The 14,500-nt window shown below is 47.0% G+C and overlaps 1 protein-coding gene across 1 annotated transcript in view; it reads right to left on the minus strand.

The window, feature by feature from the left end:
* Positions 1-13,654, minus strand: part of LOC118157870 (microtubule-associated protein 1B-like) — a 34,684-nt gene extending 21,030 nt beyond the window's left edge. The window contains exons 1-3 of the mRNA XM_035312368.1: positions 13,641-13,654; positions 11,904-11,908; positions 11,766-11,770 (exon numbers count right to left, since the gene is read on the minus strand). The gene's annotated coding sequence lies outside the window, so the exon portion shown is untranslated. The remainder of the gene's footprint in view (positions 1-11,765; positions 11,771-11,903; positions 11,909-13,640) is intronic.
* Between the last annotated feature and the right edge of the window lie 846 nt (positions 13,655-14,500).

Genomic DNA, 14,500 nt, shown 5'->3' on the forward strand with positions numbered 1-14,500 from the left:
ATTTCATAGACCTTCCTCTTCCTTTTGATCCTATTGATGAGCTCCTTGCTCATCCACACAGGTTTCCTGCCCCCCTTCCCCGATTTCCTATTCTTCAGGATGCACCGATCCTGAGCTTGGAAGAAGTGCTGCTTAAATGTAGCCCAGCTCTCACAAGCACCCTTGCCTTCTAGCAACCTAGCCCATGATATACTCCCCAGCAGGTCCCGGAAGAGGTCAAAGTTGGCTTTTCGAAAGTCCAGGGTAGCAATCCTGCTTTTAGCCTTACTTCCTCTGCCTAGTTCCATCTGGAACTCCACCATCTCATTGTCGCTGTATCCCAGGCTGCCCCCAACCTTCACATCCCTAACAAGGCCATCCCTGTTGGTAAGGACAAGGTCCAGGAGCACCCCCTGCCTCATCAGCTCCTCTACCACCTGCGTCAGAAAATTGTCCTCAACGCATTGTAGGAACCGTTTGGACTGCACGTGCCTGGCCGAGTTGCTTACCCAGCAGATGTCTGGGTAATTGAAGTCCCCCATGAGGACCAGCGCTCGTGATCGTGAGGCTACTAGCAGCTGCTTGTAGAAGGCCTCATCGACCTCCTCGCCCTGATCTGGTGACCTGTAGTAGACCCCCACCACCGTGTCCCCCATACCAGCCCACCCCTTAATTCTCACCCACAAGCTCTCCACTTGTCCTTCACCTTCCCCCAGGTGGAGCTAGGTACACTCTAATTGCTCCCTCACATAAAGGGCAACCCCACCCCCACGCAGGGTTGTGCCTTCCCAGGTACAGAATATGGCACTTGCTCTTCACAGAATCACAGAATCATCTAGGTTGGAAGAGACCTCCAAGATCACCGAGTCCAACTTCTGACCTAACACTAACAAGTCCTTCACTAAACCATATCCCTAAGCTCTACATCTAAACATCTTTTAAAGACCTCTATTGATGGTGACTCAACCACTTCCCTGGGCAGCCTATTCCAGTGACTAACAACCCGTTCAGGAAAGAAGTTCTTCCTAATATCCAACCTAAACCTCCCCTGGCGCAACTTTAGCCCATTCCCCCTCGTCCTGTCACCAAGCACGTGGGAGAATTGACCAATCCCCACCTTGCTACAGCTCTTGTTAAACTTCATATTGTTGGCAATTGCCCAGCTCTCTAATTTGTCCAGATCTCTCTGCAAGGCCTCAACACCCTCGATGGAGTCAACAGCTACACCCAATTTGGTATCATCCACAAACTTGCTCAAAAAACCTTCAAGTCCTTCATCCAAATCGTTTATGAAAACATTGAAGAGGACTGGTCCTAAAATTGAGCCCTGGGGAACCCCACTAGTGACAGGTCACCAGCCTGATGTAACCCCATTTACAAGAAATCTCTGGGCCCAACCCATCAGCCAATTGTTCACCTATCTCATTATGTTTTTATCTAACTGTATTCTGGTCATTTTGTCCAGAAGGACACTGTGAGAGATAGTATTGAAAGCTTTACTGAAATCCAGAAGGATTACATTGACTTGGCTTCCTTTGGTCAACTAGCTGGGTGATCTTGTCATAGAAAGAAATTAAGTTTGTTAGACATGACCTTCCCCTAGTGAACCCATGTTGGCTCTGACCAATGACTGTCGTCCTTTAGGTGTTTTTCAATAACTCCCAGAATAATATTCTCCATAATTTTACCAGGCACTGTTTTTCTCTCATTGCTGGCAGCACCTCTGGGCAGTCTGCCACCTTATGTATAAACTCACCAGGTTTTCCAACAGCAAGCTTATTTCCTGACTCATGAATCACTGATATGCGATGGTCACATAATTCCCCTTCAACATCTTTTATTAAATGATGGTGAAATAAGTTCTGCAGAGCTAGAAAACTATGAAGGGGGGGAAAAAAGTAAATAAATGCTTGCAGACACATAAATTCTGTGTCTGGGTATAATCAAGGTTTCCTGAGGGACTACCAGAATTTTGTCTGCTGATTTCAAGACCACTACATTTAAGAAGAAATATTGCAAGGTGATGATACTGTACAACTTTACCCTTGGTTGAAGATCAAAAGGTTTGAATAAAGTGAATGGCAAGGTGTAGCCTCAGTCAAAACTGAGTTAAAGACAGAGTGTGAACTGAAACAGGAACATAAGGATATAAGTTTCTAAGACATGGTACAAATGAGCCACTCTGAAGAAAATTAATTCTATCTCAGCTGAATCCAGGACAATATCCATGCCTTATTCTATACCATCTACATCATGCTCAGGTCCCATAATTTTACAGCCCATGCATCTATTACATCTATTAATCATCACCTCTCTTACCTTTTGATACATACACACAGATATCATTCCCTTAGTCTATGGGCCTTCCCTCTAAAATGCCCGTTGAGTTCATTTAGTCCATGATGTTGGTCTCCATCTTTCATAACAGTCCTTCAGAGCAGCAGAAATGGTGTGTGGTGTTGGATTGTTGCATGCTGAGACCAGCTCTAGTTGCATCACTGCTGTGCTTGTCTAGTTCTATCACCTCTGCACTTTGTTCAGTTCCATCAAAATTATTTTTCAATAATCTGGGTGACTCTTACTGAACTACATCTAGCAATCATAGTAGTGATGACATACAGTATTATATAGCAATTAACATCATACAATTCAAATCATGTACTATTCTCTCCCCAAATCAAATCCCCTTGAGGTACACATCGTATTTGCCCATTCTTTTGCATTACCCACCAAGTGCACCCAAGTCCTTGAGCAAAAGCAGTCTTAGAAAAGGTTTTGCCTTTGCCTGATGAAGGAAAAGCAGACTCTTCTGCAGCATGTTTTTTACATGCACTACAGGGACTTTGTCCCCTTCTACAGTATGTAGGGGGCATGATATACCCACGCAATGCCATTCTCTTTGGCTCAGGTGTCTTTGAGGTTATTTTGTAAAGGAGACACATTGTCTGACTACATTCTTTCTGTTGCCATAAGGCTTGCTTTTCAAGGCCCGGGATAGTGTTCCGGGCAGTGGCATGGGGCACAGGATATGTTTCCAGCCATCCAGTCATCCAGTGGTTGCTTCCACCAATGTAAGCACATAGCGCTTGCTGTGGCAGGTTGGTGGTAGTGTGATATAATCAATCTGCTAGGCCTCCCCATAATTATATTTCTGCCATCATCCTCCATACCAGAGAGCCATTAACTGTAATGGCTTGCTTGATTGCAGCACTTGTTTCACAGCCATGGATAACCTGTTTTATTGGGGTTACACAGCAAGTTTTTGGTAGAGGAGGGCTGCAGGGGTGGCTTCTGTGAGAAGAGTCCAGAAGCTGCCCCATGTTAGATAAGGGCCAGTTTTAGCCGGCTTCAAAGTGACCTGCCGCTGCCCAGAGCTGAGCCAATAAGTGATGTTGTTTGAGCCTCTGTGTACTGGGTCTGGCTAGGATGGAGTTAACTTTCTCCACAGCGGCCCATACAGTGCTGTGCTCTGCACCTGTAGCTAGAACAGCATTGGTATCACACCAATGTTTTGTCTACTGCTGAGCAATAGTGGCACAGCATCAAGACTACCTCCAACTACACCCCCCCCCCCCCCCCCCCCCGGGCCAAGAGCCAGAAGGCTAGGGGTGGGCAAGAGGTGGAGAGGGGGCAGCTGACCTAAACCAACCAAAGGGATATTCCATAACATATAATGTCACACTCAGCAATAAATGTGGGAAAGGGGAAGGAGAAAGGGGGGCTCTTGTTATGAAGATGTCTGTCCTCCCAAACTACCACTATGCATACTGAGGCCCTGCTTCCCGGGACATGGCAGAACATCACTCATTGATGGAAAGTAGAGAATAATTTATTTTTTCTCTCTCTGTGCTTCCTTGTGGCTTTTACTTGTTTTTTCCCCCTAGTCCTTTTCCCTTTAATTAAATTATCCTTATCTCAACCTGTGAGTCTTTTTTTTTCTTTCCACCATACTTTCTTTTCCCCCTCTTCTTCTGAGGAGGGGGAGTGAGAGAGTGATTGTGGTAGAGTTCAGATGCCCAGCAAGGTAAAACCACCACACTCTATGAGAGCATATTTTAGAAAGGGGAAAAACCTGCTGCTCAGCAGTAGCTGGGAGAGCGAGGAGTGAGAAACAGCCTTGCAGACGCCAAGGTCAGTGAAGAAGGAGGGGGAGGAGGTGCTCCAGGTGTCGGAGCTTCAGTTCCCTTGTGGCCTGTGAAGAGGACCATGGTGGAGCAGGTTGTCCCCCTGCAGCCTATAGAGTACCACGGCAGAGCAGATCTCCACACTGCAGCACATGGAGGAGCACCCTGTGGATCAGGTGGATCTGACCTGAAGGAAGCTGCGACCTATGAAGAACCCCTGCTGGAGCAGACTCCAGGCCAGACCTGTAGCGCGTGGAGAGGAGCCCACACAGGAACAGGTGACCTGGCAGGAGCTGCCACCCGTGGGGGACCTATGTTGGAGCAGTTTGCTCTTGATGGATGGACCCTGTGGTATGGACCCATATTTGGAGCAGTTCTTGAAGAGCTGCTGCCTGTGGGAAGCCCACGCAGGATCAGTTTGGGAAGGACTGCATCCCATGGGAGGGACCCCATGCTGGAGCAGAGGAAGAGAGTGGAGGTGAAGGAGAGGCGGAGATGAAGCGGTATGGATTGACTGCAACACACATTCCTCGTTCCCTTGTGCCACTCAGGGGGAGGACATAGAAGAGGGTAGATGGAGGGGAAAGGTTTTCTTAGTTTGCTTTTAGTTTCTCACTGCTCTAGTCTGTTAGTAATAGGCAATAAATTATATTAATCTCCCCAGTGCCAAATTTGTTTTACCCAAATCAAAAAAATCAAACGGTTTGGGGTAATCTGTGAGTCCCAGTGCAGGAGCAGATTTTAAGGCCTCTTTGATATCTTTGAATGTGAAGACTGACCACAACTCCCATTCCCCTGTTCCCCTGTGCCGCTTGGGGGGAGGAGGTGGAAGAGGGTGGTTGGGGGAAGGTGTTTTTAGTTTTTCTTTGTTTCTCACTGCTCTAGCTTGTTAGAAATAGGCAATACATTTCTCTAATCTCACTACACCGAGTCTGTTTTGCCCATCATGGTAATTGTTGAGTGATATCCCTGTTGAGCTTATCTCAACCCTTGAGCCCTTTTCACCTTATTTTCTCCCCCTTTCCCTTTGTGGAGGGGGCGTGAGACATTGGTTGTGGTGGAGCTCAGCTGTACAGCTGATTAAAACCACCACACCTGTGCAATAGTGTCCATGGTCAGCTCCACCCCTTGATCATGAGACCATCTATATGTTGCATCTCTTCCTTGATGGCCTGCGGTGTCATCACCCACCAAGCTCTAAATAACTCACCCTTATGTTGCCAGTCCAGATCCACCCATGCCACTTCAGTCTTAGCAGCCTGATCCACCTGCTGGTTCTTTTAATGTTCGCCAAAGCAATCAGCTCTGGGTGGGCGCATTCTGCAGCAGAGCGGAGGATCGTGGCATACAGGGGGATTTCCAGAGCTAAGGAAGCTCCAGGGGAGTACAGAGTCCTGCTAGGGGCTTGCAGTTTGTGAGAAAGCAGCCTACGAGTTGTGGGTAGGGCCAGCAGTAATATCCATCACCCCCCACTCCTCCATAAGCAACCCATAGGGAGCTTGAGTGGACAAACAGGGCATGGCGCATCAGTCAGGGCGTGGCGTGGCAGTTTGCATGGCAATTTGCGTGGGAAGGCACTCCTTTGAGGAAGTGCCATTCCACTATCCGAGCAGGAGGCGCATAGTACAACTTAACCCCACACCCAGATCTCCACAGGCCAAGGGCGCACATCTTTTCTATCTTTCCCGATCCTCAAGGCAGAATAGTGGGCACTTTTCTCAGGGCAAAGGCTGCGGCTCTGGTTGCATGGTCTGTTCTGTCTTCTCCAGTGGTGGCTGATGCCTCCACCCAGACGCAGCTACTGAGGGGTGAGGCTGCAGTGCAGACTTCTGACTTCTGGAAGTGACTAATCTTTCCCCTGGGGCAGGGACAGGTGGCAGACCTGCCTGAAAAAAAGTGTGCCCAGGTGGAGGACCTCCTGCACGAACTGGACGAATTTCACAAACTGCAGAAGGCAGTGAGAAGGCTGCTTAGCATCAGGGTGGCTGAAGAGGAGTAAGATAGCTGGATCCTAGTACAGTCTTCAGGGGACCCACACCCCATGACCAAACAGCCCGAAACTCCCTTACTGGCACTCACAGAAGGGAAGGGAAGGGGGCCAATACAGGGGAGTGGAAGCTGGCAACAACAAGAACCAGCAGGAGGAAGAGTCTTACCCCAAAGCCTGGGTTCCTTACAGAATTGCTTCACCCCTCTGTGGACTGAAAAGGAAAGACACGTTGAAGGGAGGGTGGACCTGAATAAGACAGCCTGGTCTGCTCCCCATGTAACATCTAGTCCACCTAAGAAAAGGTGATAGGTGATAGTAGTAGGAGACTCTCTTCTGAAAGGTACAGAGGCATCCATCTGCTGACCCGATCTGCTCTTGAGGGGAAGTCTGCTGCTTACCTGGGGTTTGTATCAGGGATGTCATCAAGAGACTGACAAGCCTTGTACAGCCTAATGAATATTATCCACTGCTGCTGTTTCATGTGGGCACCAGTGATGCAGCCAACAGCAGTTTGAGGAGTATCAAGAGGGATTACAGAGCTCTGGGAGCAGCAGTAAAGGAATTGGGAGTGCAGATGTTATCTTTATCAGTCCTGCTTGTAAAAGGGAAGGGGATTGAAAGGGCCAGTCAAATCTGGCAAATTAATGGATGGTTCCAGGATGGTTGGTGTTTCAGACAGGGGTTCAGCTACTTAGACCAGGGGATCTGGACCAGCCAGGATGGGTTCATAAAAGGCAAGTCCTGCCTGACCAATTTCATCTCCTTCTATGACCGGGTAACCCGCCTGGTGGATGAGGGAAAGGCTGTTGACGTAGTCTACCTAGAATTCAGCAAAGCCTTTGACACGGTCTCCCACAGTATTCTCCTGGAGAAGCTGGCAGCACATGGCTTGGACAGGTACACTTTTTGCTGGGTTAAAACCTGACTGGATGGCCAGGCCCAGAGACTGGTGGTGAATGGAGTGAAATCTAGCTGGCGATCCATCATGAGTGGTGTTCCCCCGGGGTCAGTGTTGGGGCCCATCCTCTTTAGTGTCTTTAATGATGAGTTGGACAAGGGAATTGAGTGCACCCTCAGGAAGTTGGCAGACGACACCAAGTTGGGGGAAGTATCAGTCTGCCGGAGAGTAGGAAGGCCCTGCAGAGGGATCTGGGAAGGTTGGATTCCTGGACAGAGGCCAATGGGATGAGGTTCAACATGGGTAAGTGCTGGGTCCTGCGCTTTGGCCACCTCAACCCCATGCGATGCTATGGGCTCAGGGCAGAGTGGCTGGAAAGCTGTGCAGAGGAAAAGGATCTGGGGGTGTTGGTCAATGCTCACCTGAACGTGAGCCAGCAGCGTGCCCAGGTGGCCAAGAAGGCCAATGGCATCCTGGCTAGTATCAGGAATAGTGTAGCCAGCAGGACCAAGGACGTGATCATCCTCCTGTACTCAGCTCTGGTGAGGCCATACCTTGAGTACTGTGTTCACTTCTGGGCCCACTTCTGGTCCTCTCACTTCAAGAAAGACATTGAGGCCCTGGAGCATGTCCAGAGAAGCTGCTGAAGGGTCTGGAACACAGGTATAATGAGGAGTGGTTGAGGAAACTGGAGTTGTTTAGTCTGGAGAAGAGAAGGCTGAGGGGAGAACTTATTGCTCTCTACAACTACCTGAAAGGAAGTTGTGGGGAGCTGGGGGTCAGCCTCTTCACACAGATAACTAGTGATAAGACAAGAGGGAATGCCCTCAATTTGCACTAGGGGAGGTTCAGGTTGGAATTTAGGAGACATTTCTTCTCAGCAAGAGTAGTTAGGCATTGGGAGGGGTTGCCCAGGGAGGTGGTGGAGTCACCATCCCTGGGGGTGTTTTAGAAAAGGTTGGACGTGGTGCTTAGTGACATGGCTTACTGAGTGATATTTGTGGTAGGGATCAGTTGGACTAGATGATCTTGGAGGTCTTTTGTAACCTTAACAATTCTATGATTCGATGATTCTATGATTCTATGACCATGGGAATCGCTTTGAGAAACATGGTCTCCTGGGGGCTGATGGGGTCCACCTGTCAGAGAAGGGGAAAAGCATCTTTGGTCATAGGCTTGCCAAGCTGGTGAAGAGGGCTCTAAATGGGAGTTGCCGGGGGAGGGGAACCTCAATCCATCCCTCTCCTCCCAGTTTGAGGCTAGTGTCAGCGATAGATGCCCAGAGCCTGGAGAAGAGTCACGGGTCAGCAGGAGAGCACCTGAAAAGCAGTACAAAGGAATTCCAGACACTCCAGCCAGTAAGTCAGCTTCATCAGGGGCCCAACTTAAATGTCTCTATGCTCACACATGGGGAATAAACAAGGGGAGTTAGAGATGTACGCATGCCTACAGGGCTATGACCTCATTGGCATTACAGAGACATTGTGTAATGTCTCCCATGACTGCACTGTTGGAATGGAAGAACACAGGCTCTTTAGGAAGGACAGGCACAAGAGATGAGGAGGGAGTGTCACCCTCTATGTCAATGAGCCGCTGGAGTGCATGGAGCTCTGCCTGGGGATGGATGAGGAGCTGACAGAGAGCTTATGGGTCAGGATTAAAGGGAGGGAAGGGGCAAATGACATTATAGTTGGGGTCTGCTACAGGCCACCTGATCAAGAAGACCAAGCAGATGAGGCCCTCTATAGACAGACAGGAGCAGACTCAGATTCACAAGCCCTGGTTTTCATAGGGGTCTGTAACCACACCGATATCTGTTGGAGGGACAGCACAGCAGGGCACTGGCCATCCAGGAGGTTCCTGGAATGCACTGATGACAACTTCCTTCTCCAAGGGATAGAGGAGCCAATGAGGAGAGGCGCTATGCTGGACCTCATTCTCACCATCAAGGAGGGGCTGGTGGGGAGTGTGAAACACAAGGGCAGCCTTGGCTGCAGTGACCATGAAATGGTGCAGTTTAGGATCCTGAGGGCAAGGAGGACAAAGTACAGCAAGCTTACTACCCTGGATTTCAGGAGAGTAGACTTTGGCCTCTTCAGGAATCTGCTTGGTAGAGTCCTGTGGGACAAAACGCTGGGGGGAAGACGGGCACAAGAAAGCTGGTTAATATTCAAGAATCACCTCCTCCAAGCTCCAGAGCAATGCATCCCAACAAAGAGGAAGTCAGGCAAAAACACCAGGTGAACAAAGATGAACAAAGAACTCCAGGTCAAAGTCAAGCAGAAACAGGAGGCCTACAGAGAGTGGAGGCAAGGACAGATAGCCTGTGAGGAATACGAAGAAATTGTCCAAACAGCCAGGGATCAGGTTAGGAAAGCCAAAGCCCTTTTAGAATTTTTAGCCCTTTTTAGCCCTTTGGCCAGTACATCAAGGGCAACAAGAAAGGCTTCTATGGGTACATCAGTGATAAAAGGAGCACCAGGGAAATTGTGGGCCCTCTCTGGAAGGAAGCAGAAGACCTGGTTACCTGTAATACAGAGAAGGCTGAGGTACTCAATGATTTTTTTGCCTCAGTCTTCACCAGCAAGAGCTGTAACCACATTGCCCAAGTCCCAGAAGGCAACGGCAGGGACTGGGAGAATGATGAACCTCCCACTGTGGGAGAAGATCGGTTTCAAGACCAGCTAAGGAACCTGAAGGTGCACAAGTCCATGGGACCTGATGAGGTGCATCCACGGATCCTGGGGGAACTGGTGGATTAAGTTTCTAAGCCACTGTCCATCATATTTGAGAAGTCGTGACAGTCTGGTAATTTTCCCACTGACTGGAACAGGGGAAACATAACCCCCATTTTAAAAAATGGAAAAAAGGAAGACCCAGGAACTACAGGCAAGTCAGTCCGACCTCTGAGCCTGGCAAGAGCAGATGGAGCAGATCCTCCTGGAAACTATCCTAAGTCACATGGAAAATAAGGAGGTGATTGGTGACAGCCAACGTGGTGGCAAGAACAGAATCTTGAGGGCCACAGTGACTAAGTAAAACCTTTTTCTTCATTATGCGTAAAATGAATATTAAAGTTCACACCCCTGAATATGATAATGAGCTTAAAGAAGTACACGCTAAACATATATGACTATAGAACTTGACTCTTCACCCAAATCATGTTAAATTTCACCCCAGGGGCAGGGAACAGATGAGGTTAGGATAGAAAAGAGTGTTAGACATTAGTGGAAAAAAAAAGAAGAAAGAAAAAAAAAAAGAAAAAAGAAAAAGAAAAAGGAAGTTAGTGTTAGGAAGAAAGTTAGAGTGAGGAAAAAAGAAGAGCTGGGGCGGGGCAGGGAGAAGAAATTGGAAACCTACAAGAGGCAGTTGAGGCTCCTTCTCCTTCACCAAGACAGGGATGCCTTCTTGGTAAGCTCTGTGCTTTCACCCTTTGATAAGGAATACTCAGGATAGCATTTTTCAAGCACTGTTATCATATATTAGCGCTATTCCAGTAAGAGTATTTATCAACGGCAATTCCAAATCTCTTATATCTGTTGCCTTATTAAATATGTTCAATTTTGTGAAACTGTCTTAGTGAAAGTTCTTAGCAGGGCTCTGAAACTGGCAAACATTGGACTAAATAATTTCAACTTCGTGAGACTGTCTCATTGAAAGCCCTTACAGGGCTATGAAACTCCAGACTCTGATAAGTCCCCTTTAACCCAACACAAAGCAATGACAAGCAATAGTGACAGAAAGAGCATTTCTCTATTTTTGGCAGTTTCTTCTGCCCCCCCCCCCCCACCACTTGATAGCTTTTTACTCTGAAATCTTGAGTGTATTAAAGACAACTTAAAGAGCTGCTACCCAGCTAATAAGTACCTCTAATGCAGTGTAAGAGTTTTTCCACTCAATATTTTACTCAATGAACTGCTATTAACTAAGGTGACTTATTCATTTTTTAAACTTTTAAACCTTTAAAAATTTCATTTGTTTCAATGTGTTTCTTCCTGTTTGTGTTTAATATCATTTAAAGTTGACAAAAAATAGATTTTTTTAATGAAGTACTACAAGCAGAGACACTTCATTTCCCCAAAGAAATTGTAACATGACAGTGCTTCCCAGCACTGGCTAGCAATGCAGTTATCACTATTTTTTCAGCCTTCACTATCAAAATTTCTCTTTTGTCTTTGAACTACATGCTCAGTTCTTTGACTCTAGTGAGACAGGGAACAATGTAAAGGATGTTGATTCCATAGGTCTTAGCTAACATAATTGTATGTTAACGACCCCAAAAGTTAAGGGAGTAAAAAACTGTATGCATAGATAATAGCACCAGAAAGAACTGGCTTGACTGCTGAAGTCTGTCAAAGAAAGGAAAGGTCAGAAGTTTAGCAGTGAGGAAGACTTCTGACCTTCATCAAAAGACCACCAGAGCATGCCGGATGACCACCCAAGGACTCCAGGACGCATGCAAATAGGGGTGGGAACCTATGTTAATGATTCTTCGGAGACCTGATGAATATGCAAGAGACTTACGGGAAATTAAAAGAATATGCATATAGGGCACTAATAAAAGCACACTGTCGGTAACCCTTGGTGTGTGTTAGGCAGATCGATCCCCACACACTCAGCACCGTAATAAAGAATACCTGCTTAATAACTTCAGATATTGAGTTTTCACTGCGTCAGTTTGGCGACCCAGATGGGACACTGTCCAGCTGCGGGAGCCGCTGAGATGTGGGACTCTCTAGGCGTGCCCCAGGAAATTCTCGGAGGGACTCCTCACCTCAGCTGGCTCACCGTGGGGACAGACAAGGACCATCTTTTCCAAAGGTATTATTTTTGGAATTTTGTTTGGTTGGTATACTGTTGTTTTGGAAGGTACCCGTAAAGCGTAGAAGACGTTCTACGTCTGGTCCCGTACTACTAGTCACTGAGTGTCCATGTGATTTAGTCAGTATTGTGAAATGTGTTCATTTGATTCGTGTCAGTATGAAACAATGCTAGGGCCGCATGATGAAATGTAACTTTCTATCTAAGAAAAACAGAGTGATTAGTGTACATAGTTCTTGTATCATGCAAAGGAAGGGTCCAGCAATTCGTGTAAATAGAGGGTTTGAAGGACGAACACTGAGACTCGAGTCTGGGAGATAAGAGGACCAAGGAGGATTTTTGGAAACTGCTGACTTCTGCATGAGACGCTGCCCAAGCCTCTGATGTCTGGCAAAGGGATCCACCAAATAAGGAGAAAGGGGAGTTGAAGGACAACCGAAAGACAAAACCTAGGAGGAAGACTACGAGCCTTCAGCACAAGAGACCCCCAGAAAGACCACCAGAGACTGATAGGCATATGTCCGGAGAGGGTTCAGATTCCAGAAACTAATTATAATAACCCTGCCTTTTCTAGGAATAGTGATGAATATGTATTAGTCTAGGAGCATAAAAATCAGCCACCTGATGTAATAGGTGTGCGTCTTGGGTAGAGCAGAGACTCCCGGTGCACCCAGCACCGTTTGCTTGCCTCTATTTGCTTAATAAATTACAAACTTTAATTAGAATCCTATTTGGGACTTAATCATTTATCTCAACTGGGGGCTCGTCCGGGATGGTCTTGGCTCCTGAATTCTGACTTGATCTAGGAGGGGCACCCCACCATTTGGTGGCTCCTGTTCGAGTCAGGTCAGGACTAACACCATCCTGAACCTGAATAAAGGCAAGCAAAGAATTTGATTTTGTATGAGCTCCCTTGCCAGCTGCAGCATTGTATTTTGCCTGTAATTCTGCGTGCGAAGATCCGAACGAAGACGACGGAGTCATGATTATTTAAGGTGTATACCGTTCGGTTGGGTGGGATTCGGTTGCCTGTGTGTGTAAGAGTGTGACTGAGACAGAACCTAGTTCTGAAGCGAGTGCGGAGGTCTTCTAACTGCGGTTCCAATGTCCCGCGAGGGACTTGGCCGCTGAAGGACCGAAGTGATTCCTATAGGATTTGTGGGTGGGTGATAGGTCCTAAACCCCCTGCAAGACACTCTTACTGGGTAACCAAGGGCTGTAGGAATTGCCACAGTAAAATTCCTAGATGGGTCAGGCAAAATTGAAGACCCGGGACCAGAGAAAAGGGAGCAAATTACCAGACATACCACCAGAAAGTCCATTAGGGACAATGATTAAAAATTGGAACGATAGGGGCCCCAGAAAAGGAAAAAGTAAACTAAAAATGATCCAGTATTGTATGATAGAATGGCCAAAGGAACCTCTAAGACCAAATGTATTCTGGCCTGTTTTTGGATCCTTTGAAGACTGGATTTGCCAGGCCTTAAATATATATGGTAATTCAAAGAAACCTTTTAGTCAGGAGGAAAGTGATTATGCAGAGTTATGGATCAGGACTTCATGTCCTTTTCCAGCCTCAATATTTACACTAAGAGCAGATGAGAAGTCTGAAGAAGAAGAAGAAAAACAGGAAAAAGAAAAAGATGATGAATGGGAGCCATTAGATAACTTACCACCCCCACCACCTCCATATCTTAACAATCCACCCCCGGCGGCGGCTCCCCCTCCAGTGGCTGTGGAATCTCCATTAGTACCACCGTTGCCCCTGCCTCCACCAACAACAACACTGGAATTAGACCGACCTCCAGCTGCATGTACAAGGAGTAAGACTGCTGCATCTGAGGGAGTTTCTTTATATCCCTTACGAGAAGTACCCCTCGAAGGCAATCAGGGAGTCATCGGGTTTGTGGCAGTCCCATTAAATACCACAGATGTAAGAAACTTCAAGAGAGAAATGGGGACCTTATTAGATGACCCCCTCGGAGTAGCTGAAAAAACGGACCAATTCCTAGGTCCCAATACTTATACCTGGGAAGAACTACAGTCCATTTTAGAGATCTTATTTACTGCTGAGGAAAGGGGAACGATTAGGCAAGCTGGAATGAGGATTTAGGAAAGACAAAATCAGGCAGGACTCCTGGGAGATGTAGAAATGGACAAATGTGAATGCCCACTGGGATCATCAACAACCACAAGGAAGGCAGAATATGAGGGATTTCAGAACATTAATCATACAGGGAATAAGGGAAGCGGTTCCCCGAGGAAAAAATATTCATAAAGCATTTAATGAACAACAAGGGAAAGATGAATCTCCAACAGAATGGTTGGAGAGATTAAAAAAAAGCCTACAAATGTATTCTGGAATTGACCCAAATACAGTGGCTGGAACCGGACTCCTTAGAACACAATTTGTAGCTAAATCCTGGGGGGACATAAGAAGGAAATTAGAAAAACTGGAAGACTGGCCAGAAAGAGGATTAGAAGAATTACTTAGGGAAGCACGAAAAGTGTATGTCAGGAGAGATGAGGAGAAACAAAAAGTAAAAGCCAAGATCTTTGTAGCGGCAGTAAGAGAAAGTCAGAAAGATAAGACCCTGTCCAGAGAAAGAAGGGAAAAAGGAGTAGACAAAACACACGGAGGACAGCCTTATCAAGAGAAAAGCACAATTCCCGTCTGTTACTACTGTA

Source organism: Oxyura jamaicensis (assembly GCF_011077185.1).
Source record: "Oxyura jamaicensis isolate SHBP4307 breed ruddy duck chromosome 13 unlocalized genomic scaffold, BPBGC_Ojam_1.0 oxy13_random_OJ71177, whole genome shotgun sequence".
Classification (NCBI taxonomy): Eukaryota; Metazoa; Chordata; class Aves; order Anseriformes; family Anatidae; genus Oxyura; species Oxyura jamaicensis.